Raw genomic sequence first — 11,569 nt, forward strand, 5'->3', positions numbered from 1 at the left:
AAAATACGCTGCTTTGTAATCCCAGGATTTTATTATGTCAGATATGCATAGGGTTGCCAAGTCCAATTCAAGAAATATCTGGGGACTTTGGGGGCGGAGCCAGGAGACTTTGGGGGTGGAGCCAGGAGATATTGGGGGTGAAGCCAGGAGCAAGATGTGACAAGCATAATTGAACTCCAAAGGGAGTTCTGGCCATCACATTTAAAGGGACCACACACCTTTTTCAATGCCTTCCTTCCATAGGAAATAATGGATAGGAGCACCTTCTTTTGGAGCTCATGGAATTGGACCCCCTGGTCCAATCTTTTTGAAACTTGGGGGGTATTTTGGGGAGAGGCACTGGATGCTATACTGAAAATGTGGTGCCTCTACCTCATAAAATAGCCCCCCGGAGCCCCAGATACCCGTGGATCAATTCTCCATTATTTCCTATGGGAATAAATCTCCATAATAGAGTTCCCAGCAGACATTTCTCTCCCCCTCCCCCGCTTTCTGATGACCCTGAAATGGAGGGAGGGCCTCCAAACCGGGGGATCCCCTGCCCCTACCTGGGGATTGGCAACCCTAGATATGCAGCTAGATATCACCATGCATGCTTTTATGTAGTTAAACCATTTTTAAGGAAATAAACTGTTATATTGTTCTTGGTACATAAAACTGATTCATATCCTAAATGATGCTGGAAGGTTGTATCTCATTACTTTGTTCTGCAAACAGCAGAACTTTCCACTGGTGTAAGAAGAATCTTCCACCTACAGTTAGCTCCTTCCACCAGCAGCAATCTTCATCATCAGCGGAACAGATTTGTAGGATCCAGCCCAGGGAAGTGTGTTTAAACTTGGATGTCCAAAGAGCATTGTGCAGAAAGTCCAAAGATCTCGTTGCACACACAGAGGATAGTTATATTTTTTTTTAAGTGTAGACCATCCAAAATGCAGCTGCTAGGTTGCTAAGATGGCAGGATTATTTGGAGCATCTAACTCCAGTTCTGAAACAATTTCACGGGATTCCATTTAATGTCCAGGCCCAATTCAAAGTGTCTGTTTTGACCTCTAAAACTCTGAATGAAGTTGGACTCATTAAGGATTGCCTTGTTCTCTGTGAATCTCCCCAGCATCTCTGCTTTATTAACCAGCAACACAAGACAGCAATTTTCTATATGCCTTTTTCAATTATGTCATTAAGGGTAAAGGTGATTATGCATGGCATTAAAAAAATCCTTCTTCAAGCCAGTTTAGTGTAGTGGTTAAGTGCTCTTACCTGGGAGAACTGGGTTTGATTCCCAACTCCTCCACATACACCTGCTGATGTGACCTTGGGTCAGCCACAAGGTCTCTAAAAGGTGTTCAGCTGAAGAGCAGTTCTGGGAGAGCTCTCTCAGTCCCACCTACCTCACAGGATGTCTGTTGTGGGGAAGGGAAGGGAAAGGCAATCGTAAGCCACTCTGAGACTCTGAGTGAAGGGTGGGGTATAAATCCAATCTCTTCTTCTTCTTGAATTGGGCTGATTCAATACTTGAATCAATATTGTCTACTCAGATTGGCAGCAGCTCTCCAGGTTCTCAGGCTGAAGTCTTTCAGATCACCTGCTACCTGATCCTTTTACCTGGAGATGCTGGGGACCAAACCTGGGACCTTCTGCCTGCAAAGCAGATGACCATCACTGAGCTACACACCCTTTCAGCCTGCACCAGGGCGCGAAAGCTGGACAATGAAGGACAAAGGCATAGAGCAGGGGTGGCCAACGGTAGCTCTCCAGATGTTTTTTGCCTACAACTCCCATCAGCCCCAGCCATTGGCCATGCTGGCTGGGGCTGATGGGAGTTGTAGGCAAAAACATCTGGAGAGCTACCTCTATGCCACCCCTGGCATAGAGGAAGGGTCAGAGGGCAGCTCCAAGCTTAAGACAAAGAGAGGTATCCCATTTCTGGAGAACACCAATACACACAGAGAGTGATCTAGCGCCTGCCCCCCCCAGTCCAGGTATGCTGAGTGACAACAGTTTTCACATGGGGAACTATTTAAAATCACCTCTCCTATCAGTAGGGTTGCCAAGTCCCCCGGATGCTCTAGCAATTTGGGAGGAAAACTCTAGAGTTTTCCTCCCAAATTGCTAGTGTGTCTGGAAAAACAGTTTTCCTGGAAACGCCCAGAGCGGCCAGCACGTGCCATCACCAGCATGATGATGTCACTTCCTGGTGATGTCATCGTGCAGGCGACGCCACATGGGGCACCTCCCCGCCAGCCCACTACTGGCCAGCGGATTAGGGACCCCCAAAGCGGGAGAACTCTTGCCTCCTCCAGAAGCTTGGCAACCCTGCCTATCAGCATTCTGAAGTGGTGCAGCCTATTCTACGGCCTCAGAATTCTGCCTTCTCACTCTGTCACCCGTTTGGACCAGGCATGCTAACAAAACACTTGATAAGGCATATATTTTATCACGTGTCCCTTTATGTGTAAAAGGCATGGTTCTCTTCTGGGCAAAGAAGAGTCCAGTGCAAGAGACATGCCACATCATTGCCTTAGTCCTCCTGTAACAGGAGCATGTTGAAACACGTTTATAAGTAATTACTCAGGTAACAAATGTACCAAGGGAACAGTTGCCATTCTGAGATCACCCATGTCTCGTCTTTAAAAAAAAACAAAAACATGAGGAAGAAGTCCTATTATGCACCAAAAAAGCAAGGAGGTTCTGTGCTATTCTCAACTGAACGCCATTTGAGTCCAGTAGCACCTTAAAGACCAAGAACATTTTCTAGGGTATAGGTTTTCATGAGTCAGCTCAGTTTAGTGTTGCTAGTTCTGCTTTGTGAAATACCTGGCATTTTTCAGGGTAGAGCATGAGAGGGGCGCCGCTTGGGAAGGGGCAGGACATTAGTGAGGTATAATGCCATAAAGGCCACTGTCCAAAGAGGCCATTTTCGCCAGGTGAACTGTCCCCTGGAGATCAGTTGTAATTCCAGGAAATCTCCAGCTACCACCTGGAGGCTGACAACCCTAGCTCAGCAAATTTCTGGCTGCCAGTTAATCTCTGTGGTCTTCTGTGAATCTGCCCTGTAAGTTAAAGGCCCAGTCCACCCTGATGCCACAGAAGGGACTAATATGTTATTATGCCCCATTGAAGTCCCATCCTTCCACAAACTCTGTCCTCCTCATGGCCCACCCCCAAAATCTCTAGGTGTTTCCCCTCCTACAGCTGGCAACCCTAATTTGCAAATAATTTTTTTTTTTAAAAAAAACCCTTTAGAACAGGGGTGTTGAATTCATTTGTTTTGAGGGCTGGAGCTGACATAAATGAGACCTTGTTGAGCCGGGCCATTTGTGTCATAAAATGTAATGCCAGGTATCAGAGATATAAACTTTATAGAAGACACAGACAAACATAATTAAAGATTTTTAAAAACTTAAAACATGCTTAAAACATCAGCAGTTGTTGGTCTTAATGGTACTTTTTTGTAACTCTCCTGTGCAATCCAAGGAACTGGGCAAAGGAAGCTCTGGCTCTTTCCTTCCTTCCCCAGGGAACCAGGAGGGAGAGGAGCCTCAGCCAATAGAGGGAAGAGAGGCTTGGCTCAGTAGCTCTGCTGTGTAATTGAAAGAGCCTGGCAAAGCAAGCTATTCCTCCTACCCTTCCTCCCCAAGGGAGGAGCCTCAGCCAATGGAGAAAATGGGGGCTTTGCTCTGTAGCTCCTGTGCAATTGAGCAAGCCTGGCAAAGCAAGTTGTGATGCAGAAGGAAGCAAGAGAGAGGAAGAAGGAAGCAGGTGACAGCCAGTTGCTCAGAAGGAAGCAGATGACAACCAGTTGCTCAGGGGCCTGATAGGAGCCCTCCGAGGCGAGGAGGATAGGGGCATGATAGGAGCCTGATTTGGCCCCCAGGTGGCATGTTTGACACCCCTGTTTTAGAAGGTAGAAATTGGAAATTATTCCAGAAGTTGCCTGGGCAACATTACGATTACCAGCTCTTAGGTGGATCCTGGAGTTCACCTGTGAACTCCAGACTATAGTGATCAGTTCCTCTGGAGGAAATGGCAGTTTGGAGGGCATCAGACCCCTGCCAAGATATTTCTCCTTCCCACGCTTTGCCTCCAAATTTCCAGGAATTTCCCAATCTGGAGTGCACAACCCCTAGCTACAGAGCTCAGTTCCCGTGGAGAAAATGACTGCTTTGGAGGGTGAACTCCATGGCATTATAATCCTCTTAAGATTCCTTCCCAAATTCCTCTCTCCTTCATCTCTACCCCCAAATCTCCAGGAATTTCTGAACCCAGAGCTGGCAACCTCAAATGGTCTCTAATTTTGTTGCTCCAGCAGAACGTGGCTGTTCAGTTAATGTGTAAGCAGAAGTTTCCACGAAAGAAGGTCTTTCTTGATTCCCCAAGACTTGAATTCTCAATACTAAACACACACGCACACCTAAGCTTGTAGTTCTCTCTCTCTCTCTCTCTCTCGGCTTGGCTTCGCGAACGAAGATTTAAGAAGGGTGCAATAGTCCACGTTTGCTGCAGGCTCGCTGGTGGCTGACAAGACCAATGTGGGACAGGCAGGTCCGGCCACAGCGGCTGCAGGGAAAAGTCTGATTTAGGGTTTAGGGTTAAGCTTGTAGTTAGTGCTGGATTAAACCTGTGGAGGGCGAGGCCCCTGGGGAGTCAAAATCTTGGGGGGCCCCCTTGCAAATTATCTCAGAGTTGGAGTGCGCACCCCACTGCCTGTGGGCCCCGCTGGAGCCTGCAGGCACCTTCTCAAAGGCCCCTTTGACAAAGCTGTGGGGGAGAGGCAGAGAGAGGCAAACTTGGCGATGATGCCAGAAGCAGCCACATTAGAGAAGTAGGGCAAAAGGTGGCTCAGCTGCTAACTGTGCACGAAGGCTGGAAGGGAAAGCAGAGGGAAAACTGGGGGGGGGACCCCTAGAGGTGTGGGGGCCCATAGGCCAGTGCCTACTTGGCCTAATTGTTGACCTGGCCCTGCTTGTAGTGTTTTAGCATTAGTTAGCAGAAATGAAAAGTCGTCATGGTCAGCAGTTAGAAAGATTCGGGCTGCTGCTCTGAAAAGGCCCTAATATTTATAGAGCAATGGACAGGAGATGAATGTGTCCAGGTGTGTTTATTTAAATCATTTATTTGGATGCCTTTTCCTGTCCCAGTTCTAAGGGCAGCCATATCATCTCATTTTATCAACACTGCAACGAGGAGGGCTCGACGGAGCAGGGCTTGCCATGACCACCCAGGGAGTTGTGCGGCTGAGCGAGGATTACATCCAACAGACAAGTAGATTACATTTTTTTTCCTCGAGTATATCCACAGATACGATCGTGGTAGAGAAACATAACTTTTGCTAAAAACCAATGGGAGTAACAGTTGTTATTACAACTTGCAGTAGGAAATATTACCCATATCATTTTCTTGTCCGATCAGTAAATGAATATCTAAAGAATCCTGACGTTCTGGTTCTGGACTTTTATTGTGCTTCTCTAATTCTTTCCGTCTTCATTTATTTACAGCATTTATATACAGCCTTCCTAGGACCGGGAAGTCAAGGACAGCTAGCAAAATGTGAATCCCTGAAACAACTCCAGTAAAAACAACCCCAAGGCTGTTTAAAATACATCAGACCAAATAACACACATGTCATGAAACAACAGAAGATTGCTAAAAGCTGCATTTAAACTGGGGCTGCTATTGAGTTGTCTCAGGCAGTATCTGGAATGAAAACTGAGGTATCCTCTTCATAATCATGTCCCTGGCAACCCTACACTAGGCCTAGGATCATGACATCCAGGGGTCGTTTTTGTAGAAAAATAGGTGGTGGAGCTCATTAGCATAACTCATTAGCATATGCCATCACCACCCCCAGCCAAATGCAACCCGATGCAAGAAAGGAGAGCCCTGGGCGAGCAAGGCCTGTTTAGGCTGGTCTCACTCACCTGGGGCTCTTCTTGGCTGCCCCCCCCACACACAGTCAAAAGGCCAGCAAGACACCCACCACCCAAAATCACTTAAGAAGTGGAGAAAAGGTAATGCAGGCTTCTCCAGGGGTTAATGAGGCTGCAGGGGGTGTGGCAAAGCCCCTGGTGGCTAGTTGGTTGCCCACTCTCCTAATCCAGGGATTGTTATGCAGCTGCACCTACTATTCAATGAACAAGGTAGGTGGGGAGGAGTAGGGGGAACCTTCAGAAAGGTTCAGGAGCTGTGCTCCTGTGAGCTCCTGCTGAATTCAAGGCCTGATGACATCAGGTTAGATATATAGGTTAATAGTAGTGGTTTCATATCTTCTGTGTGGGGCCTTCGTTCTTCTTGGATGCTGTGGACTCATGCCTTTTTAGTGTGAAAGGAAGCCTTTTCTGTGGCACACCCTTTATGGCTACCACATCACTACTGTTTTCATGTTTTTGTAATAGGCCATATAAAAACACTTTTAAATAAACCAGTTTACATTTAGGAATGTCTTTTTTGAGACTTTCACATCATAGAAAAACCTTTTGTTAACAGGAATAAGCCATGTAGCACATCATAGGTACTACTACTAAACAATATATAACATCAGTAGGTGAAAGTATGACCTCCATTAAAGCAAAGAAGGGATCGTCAGAGTTCAACACTGTCTTCATTCCATTTGAGGCAGAGCCAAAATTAGAAAGTAGCCTCTGCAAGAGGTTGGCAGGAGGCAAAGGTTTCTTGGTGTCAAGTTAAAAGTTTCATCAGGCAGTTTAAACATATGGGTCAGATTCTGAGTTCAGCTAGGGTTTGCTAGAGCAGGGCTCAAATCAAGATCTCAAACTCAAGCAGTCTTGGTAGAGAGCAGAAGTGCAAAAACCCAAGGGCTGAATACTGTGTGTCACTTCTACTCACAGTGGGTGCTCTTCGGCCATGCCTCCTGCTTACGTTTGCATGCTCCAGATTGGGAAATTTCTGGAGATTTGGGGATAGACTCTAGGGAGGATGGAATCTGGGGAGGAGAGGGATCTCAGCAGGCAGGGCTATTTTTGCATATTAGGCCACACACTCCTTTGCATATTAGGCCACACACCCCTGATGTAACCAATCCTCCTGGAGCTTACAGTAGGCCCTACACTAAGAGCCCTGTAAACCCTTGGAGGATTGGCTACATCAGGGGTGTGTGGCCTAATATGCAAAGGAGTTCCTGCTCCAAAAAAGCCCTGTCAGCAGGGATGTGATGTCACTCTAAGACTTCAGTTTCTCCTAGACTCTGGTATACCATAGAGTCTGCCCTCCAAAGGTGCCATTTCCTCCAGGGGAATTGGGGTCTGTAGCCTAGAGATCAGTTGTAATTCCAGGAGCTCTCTAGGCCCCACCTAATGCCAGTTCCCACCTAATGCTCTAGGCAACCCAATGCTTCAGGGGAAGACCTTTTGAGGCAGAAGAAGGCACCACCGATAGCAAAACAAGTCTACAGGATTCAGCCGCTTGACACAGTATAATGTTGCCATTTGCAATTCTCCTACTGAGATGTATGTTTTCAAATGGAAGAATTATGGGAGTATCTGGGTTTGTGGTAGTAACTCCACAGATGTTTTGGCTACACCGGCTTTCCATTTGCCTGCCCAAGGAGACAGGGAATTACTAGCCCCAGACTCAATTTCTCACTCCCAAGGAATTCAGGAATGGGAGAAAAAACAGCATCCACATGTGATGTTCTAGGAACTTCCCCAGTCAGAAGGAGATTGACTTCTGTAACCGGGAGATTAGTTGTAATCCCAGGAGATCTCTGGCCACCACCTGGATGACATATTTGTCTATGTAAATACATAACTGGGGAGGCATTATGATGGTTCACATGAAGATAGAACATAGCAGAAGTCAATCATGAAAAGTATTTCTTCTTCCTCTGAGGATTGCATCATATTCTAGCATTACTCAGCACCAGTGTTCCCTCTAAGCTGAGTTAGTGTGAGCTAGCTCACCGTTTTTTAACCTCTGGCTCAGTGTTTTTTAACCTCCTGCTCACATATTTTTGTCTTAGCTTAAGAAGGATGGCCCCAGAGCAAACTAATTTATGCAACAGCCAAATCACTCACAACTTTAATGCCAGTTCCTCACAAAGTAGAATTTTTGCTCACAAGACTCCACAGCTTAGAGGAAACACTGCAGCACTCAGGTTTTAATGAAACTAACCACAGTTTCAAAGGCACAAGATCCCCCTGTACACCCACTGGGCAGAGCAAAAGCTAAGCCAAACAATAACTAACTCGGGTTGAACAGATACTAGAAGAAGCCTCTAGAAGTTGCAGACTGTTTACGAGCTTCTAGAATTACTAGTTTACCTCAGGGCCCTTTCACTAATTCAGGCCAGATCTCTTGTAAGCTGCCCGTCCTTCAGTTCTGTGTCTATTTTTGTACGTAAAATACTTGCCAGAAAAACACCACCCCATCCCCGGGCATGGTTGGTAGCTCAGCTTTCTGTGTACCTCACTGTGGCTGGCAAGTGGAAAGTCACATGTGACAACACTGTGAAAAGTACATGGATAGCTATTCTTAGACCAGGAATGTATACAGTGCCTCACTGTGGTACCTAGTTAAGCCATCTCTAGGTAGCAGTGACAGTGCCTTGGTGCTAAACAAACCTGAAAAATCACCCCCTATGAATTATTTCACCAGCGAAAGAGCCAACACGAGAAGGTTTAATAGCTGTTCTTTAAAAAATTAGTCTTCATATTCACGGTCTAGCCATGGAAAGTTTCAGCTGAGAATAAACAACCCCCCAGCGACTGAAGGCAGGGAACGAAGAAGGTAAACTAATCTGCCACCATTTTTCACTGCAAATGCGAGCTATGAGGTTGGGGGAGAGGTTTTGCCTGGGTTTTGCCTGTTTTGTGTGTAGCCACTGCAGTTCAGCAGAGACGGCCACAGAAGGAACAAGTTTATATATTTTGTGTTGTATCTGATATAGGAGAGGAGCGTTAAAATGCCAGATAGCAGCTGCTCTCCTCAGTCAAAGGTAGCAACAGCTTTGAAAATTCATTTTCTTTTCCTTCGAAAACGATTGCTGAAACTGGTCCTTTTTTAAAAAATAAAACCTAAATCAGGCTTGATTTGAACATGACACTGGCAAAACAAATGGACGTCTCTTGTGGGATTTTATTTTTTGCTCGCCCTGTGCCTTGTCGAAACTGCATGTTCAGACCAGCTACGTGTCCCTCGTGGATGTTTTGCACATGTAGCAGCCCAGTTTGAACAAGACGCTGTGGGAGTGCAGAGTCCCACAGGAGACTGCTTTTCCTTCAGACAGTATCATGTTCAGATCAGGCCTTACCCATGATGCTTGCATCCATTTTATCGCACAGAATATTATGATGATGGAACGGGGAGAAGGGTAACAGCCTGGCAGACTTCAGCACAAAGTAAACAGAAAAGAATCTACAGTCCCAGTGCTTCTCTTGGTTGATATGAAAGCAAAAATCAATGGCCGGGTAAATAAATGTATCATTTTCTCCTCAAATTCCCAGTGTCTAGGCATTTTGTTTGTCATGCTGGTCTGCCAGAGCTACATTCTTTGGAAATGAGTAAAATGGGGGGGGGGGGGGGATGGAGGAGATTAAAGATTCTTAAACTACAAGTGCTTCATGAGAACGAAAGGCCAACATCACATCCGCGTTCAAAATATTTATCATGAACAAGTTGTTTGCTTTGAGGCTGAAGCAGTAATCAGTTTGTTCATTTCGCTGCATCTACTTTTTAAAAAAACATATCCCTTTAAAATTGTGGCTTGCCTTAATCGAGCTGTTAAATAGTGGTAGCTCAAGATGGTGCAGGACTTTTTTTTTTTTTAACCAGAAAATCCTTTACATATTGGGCCACACACCCCTGAAGTCGCCAATCCTCCAAGAGCTTACAGGGCTCTTCGTACACGGCCTACTGTAAGCTCCAGGAGGATTGGCCACATCAGGAGTGTATGGCCTAATATACAAAGGAGTTCCTGCCAAAAAAACAAAAAACCCTGCGGTTCGGCGTTTGAGGCGCTGGCAAGAATCACATCCCCCTCAGGTTACCAACTCAAGGTGGGATCTGGAGTTCTCCTGGAATTAAAACTGATCTCCAGGCTATGGACATCAGTTTCCCTAGAGAAAATAGCACTTCAGAGAGAGGACTCCATGGTATACCACAGAATCTAGAAAAACAGAATTTCTAGAGTCACTCCACATTCCTGATGAGTAGAGTTGCCAATTCCAGGTTAGGAAATTCCTGGACCATGGGTAGGGTAGGATTTGGGGAATGCAAGGAACTCAGCAGTGTATAATGCCAGAGTCCATCCTCCAAAGCAGCCATTTTCTCTTAAAACAGAACTCTATACTCCAAAAATCAGTTTTAATTCCAGGCGATCTCCAGGCTTCACCTGTAGATTGACCACACTACTGCTGAACTTACTCCCCTCCCCAAACTCTGACCTCACTAAGCCACAGCCTGAATTTCCAGGAATTTCCCCAAACCAGAGTTGAGAACCATCCTCCTCACTCAGGCTATTACTGACCATGAGCTGATTGGAAATGACCTTCGTTAGCTCTTAATTAACCCTAATCTCTTTAACAAATAGTGCGCCAAGCTGTGTATTCTCTATAAAGCATCATGAATTATGAGATTACTTCATCTCAATGAGACTTTGGCTACCATTTTATTGTCCAGGTAACCAAGCTCTCACGGGGAAAAGGAATCTTGTAAGCATTTGAGAACTAGTATAAGCAAATTGGGAGGGAAGGTGACGTGGTATAGCCTGCAGATTTTGGAAGCTAAGCGGGGTCAGTACTTGGAAGAGAGACCACGAAGGAAGTCAATGAAGGCAATGGCGAACCACCTTTGCTTCAAAGTTGCCTTGCCAGCCCCTTGCTGAGGTCACCATAAGTTGACCGTTACCCAACAGCACTTCACACACACATATGCAGCTTGCCATGCTGCTTTGCAAGAGACTTGGGAGAACAAGAAGAATAGGGTTGCCAAGCCCCCAGTACAATAGGTACCATAGAGTTTTCCCCTCCCAAATGGCTAGTGTCCTGGAAAACCATCGTTTTCCTGGAAATGCCTAGAGAGGCCTTACGCAACGTTGCTGGTGCAATAACGTCACTTCTGGGTGACATCATCGCGCTGGTGATGTAGGAGAATGTTCCCTCCGCTGGTCCAATGTGGGCCGGCGGGTTGGGAACCTCCTGCTTGAGAACACAGGGGACTTGGCAACCCTAAAGAAGAATAAGGAGGACAGTCTCTTGGGTGGATCAGCAAGTGGGCAGACTCTGGTTAGGGGCAGGCAGAGCAAGAGGTTAACATCCACCAAATCTGTGGCCTGGAGCAACCACTTCATCAGGTATCCTCATCACAGAGCTGGCCTTGACCTGAAACATGGGTAACCCCAGGATTCCAACATTCCTGATTTAATTTATAAAATAAGATGCTGTGCATTCTTTCCTTGACACGCATGATCTTCTGCTGGTATACGTTGCTGGTTTTTCTCATTTCTGATCTAGACAGGCCATATTTAAAGAACTGTTGGATTTTGAGCTTCTAAGCTGAAAACTGCAAGGAAACATCACTGAAAATTAATGTTGATATCTCTTTGAGCTTCACT

This window comes from Heteronotia binoei, chromosome 7 (assembly GCF_032191835.1).
Source record: "Heteronotia binoei isolate CCM8104 ecotype False Entrance Well chromosome 7, APGP_CSIRO_Hbin_v1, whole genome shotgun sequence".
Classification (NCBI taxonomy): domain Eukaryota; kingdom Metazoa; phylum Chordata; class Lepidosauria; order Squamata; family Gekkonidae; genus Heteronotia; species Heteronotia binoei.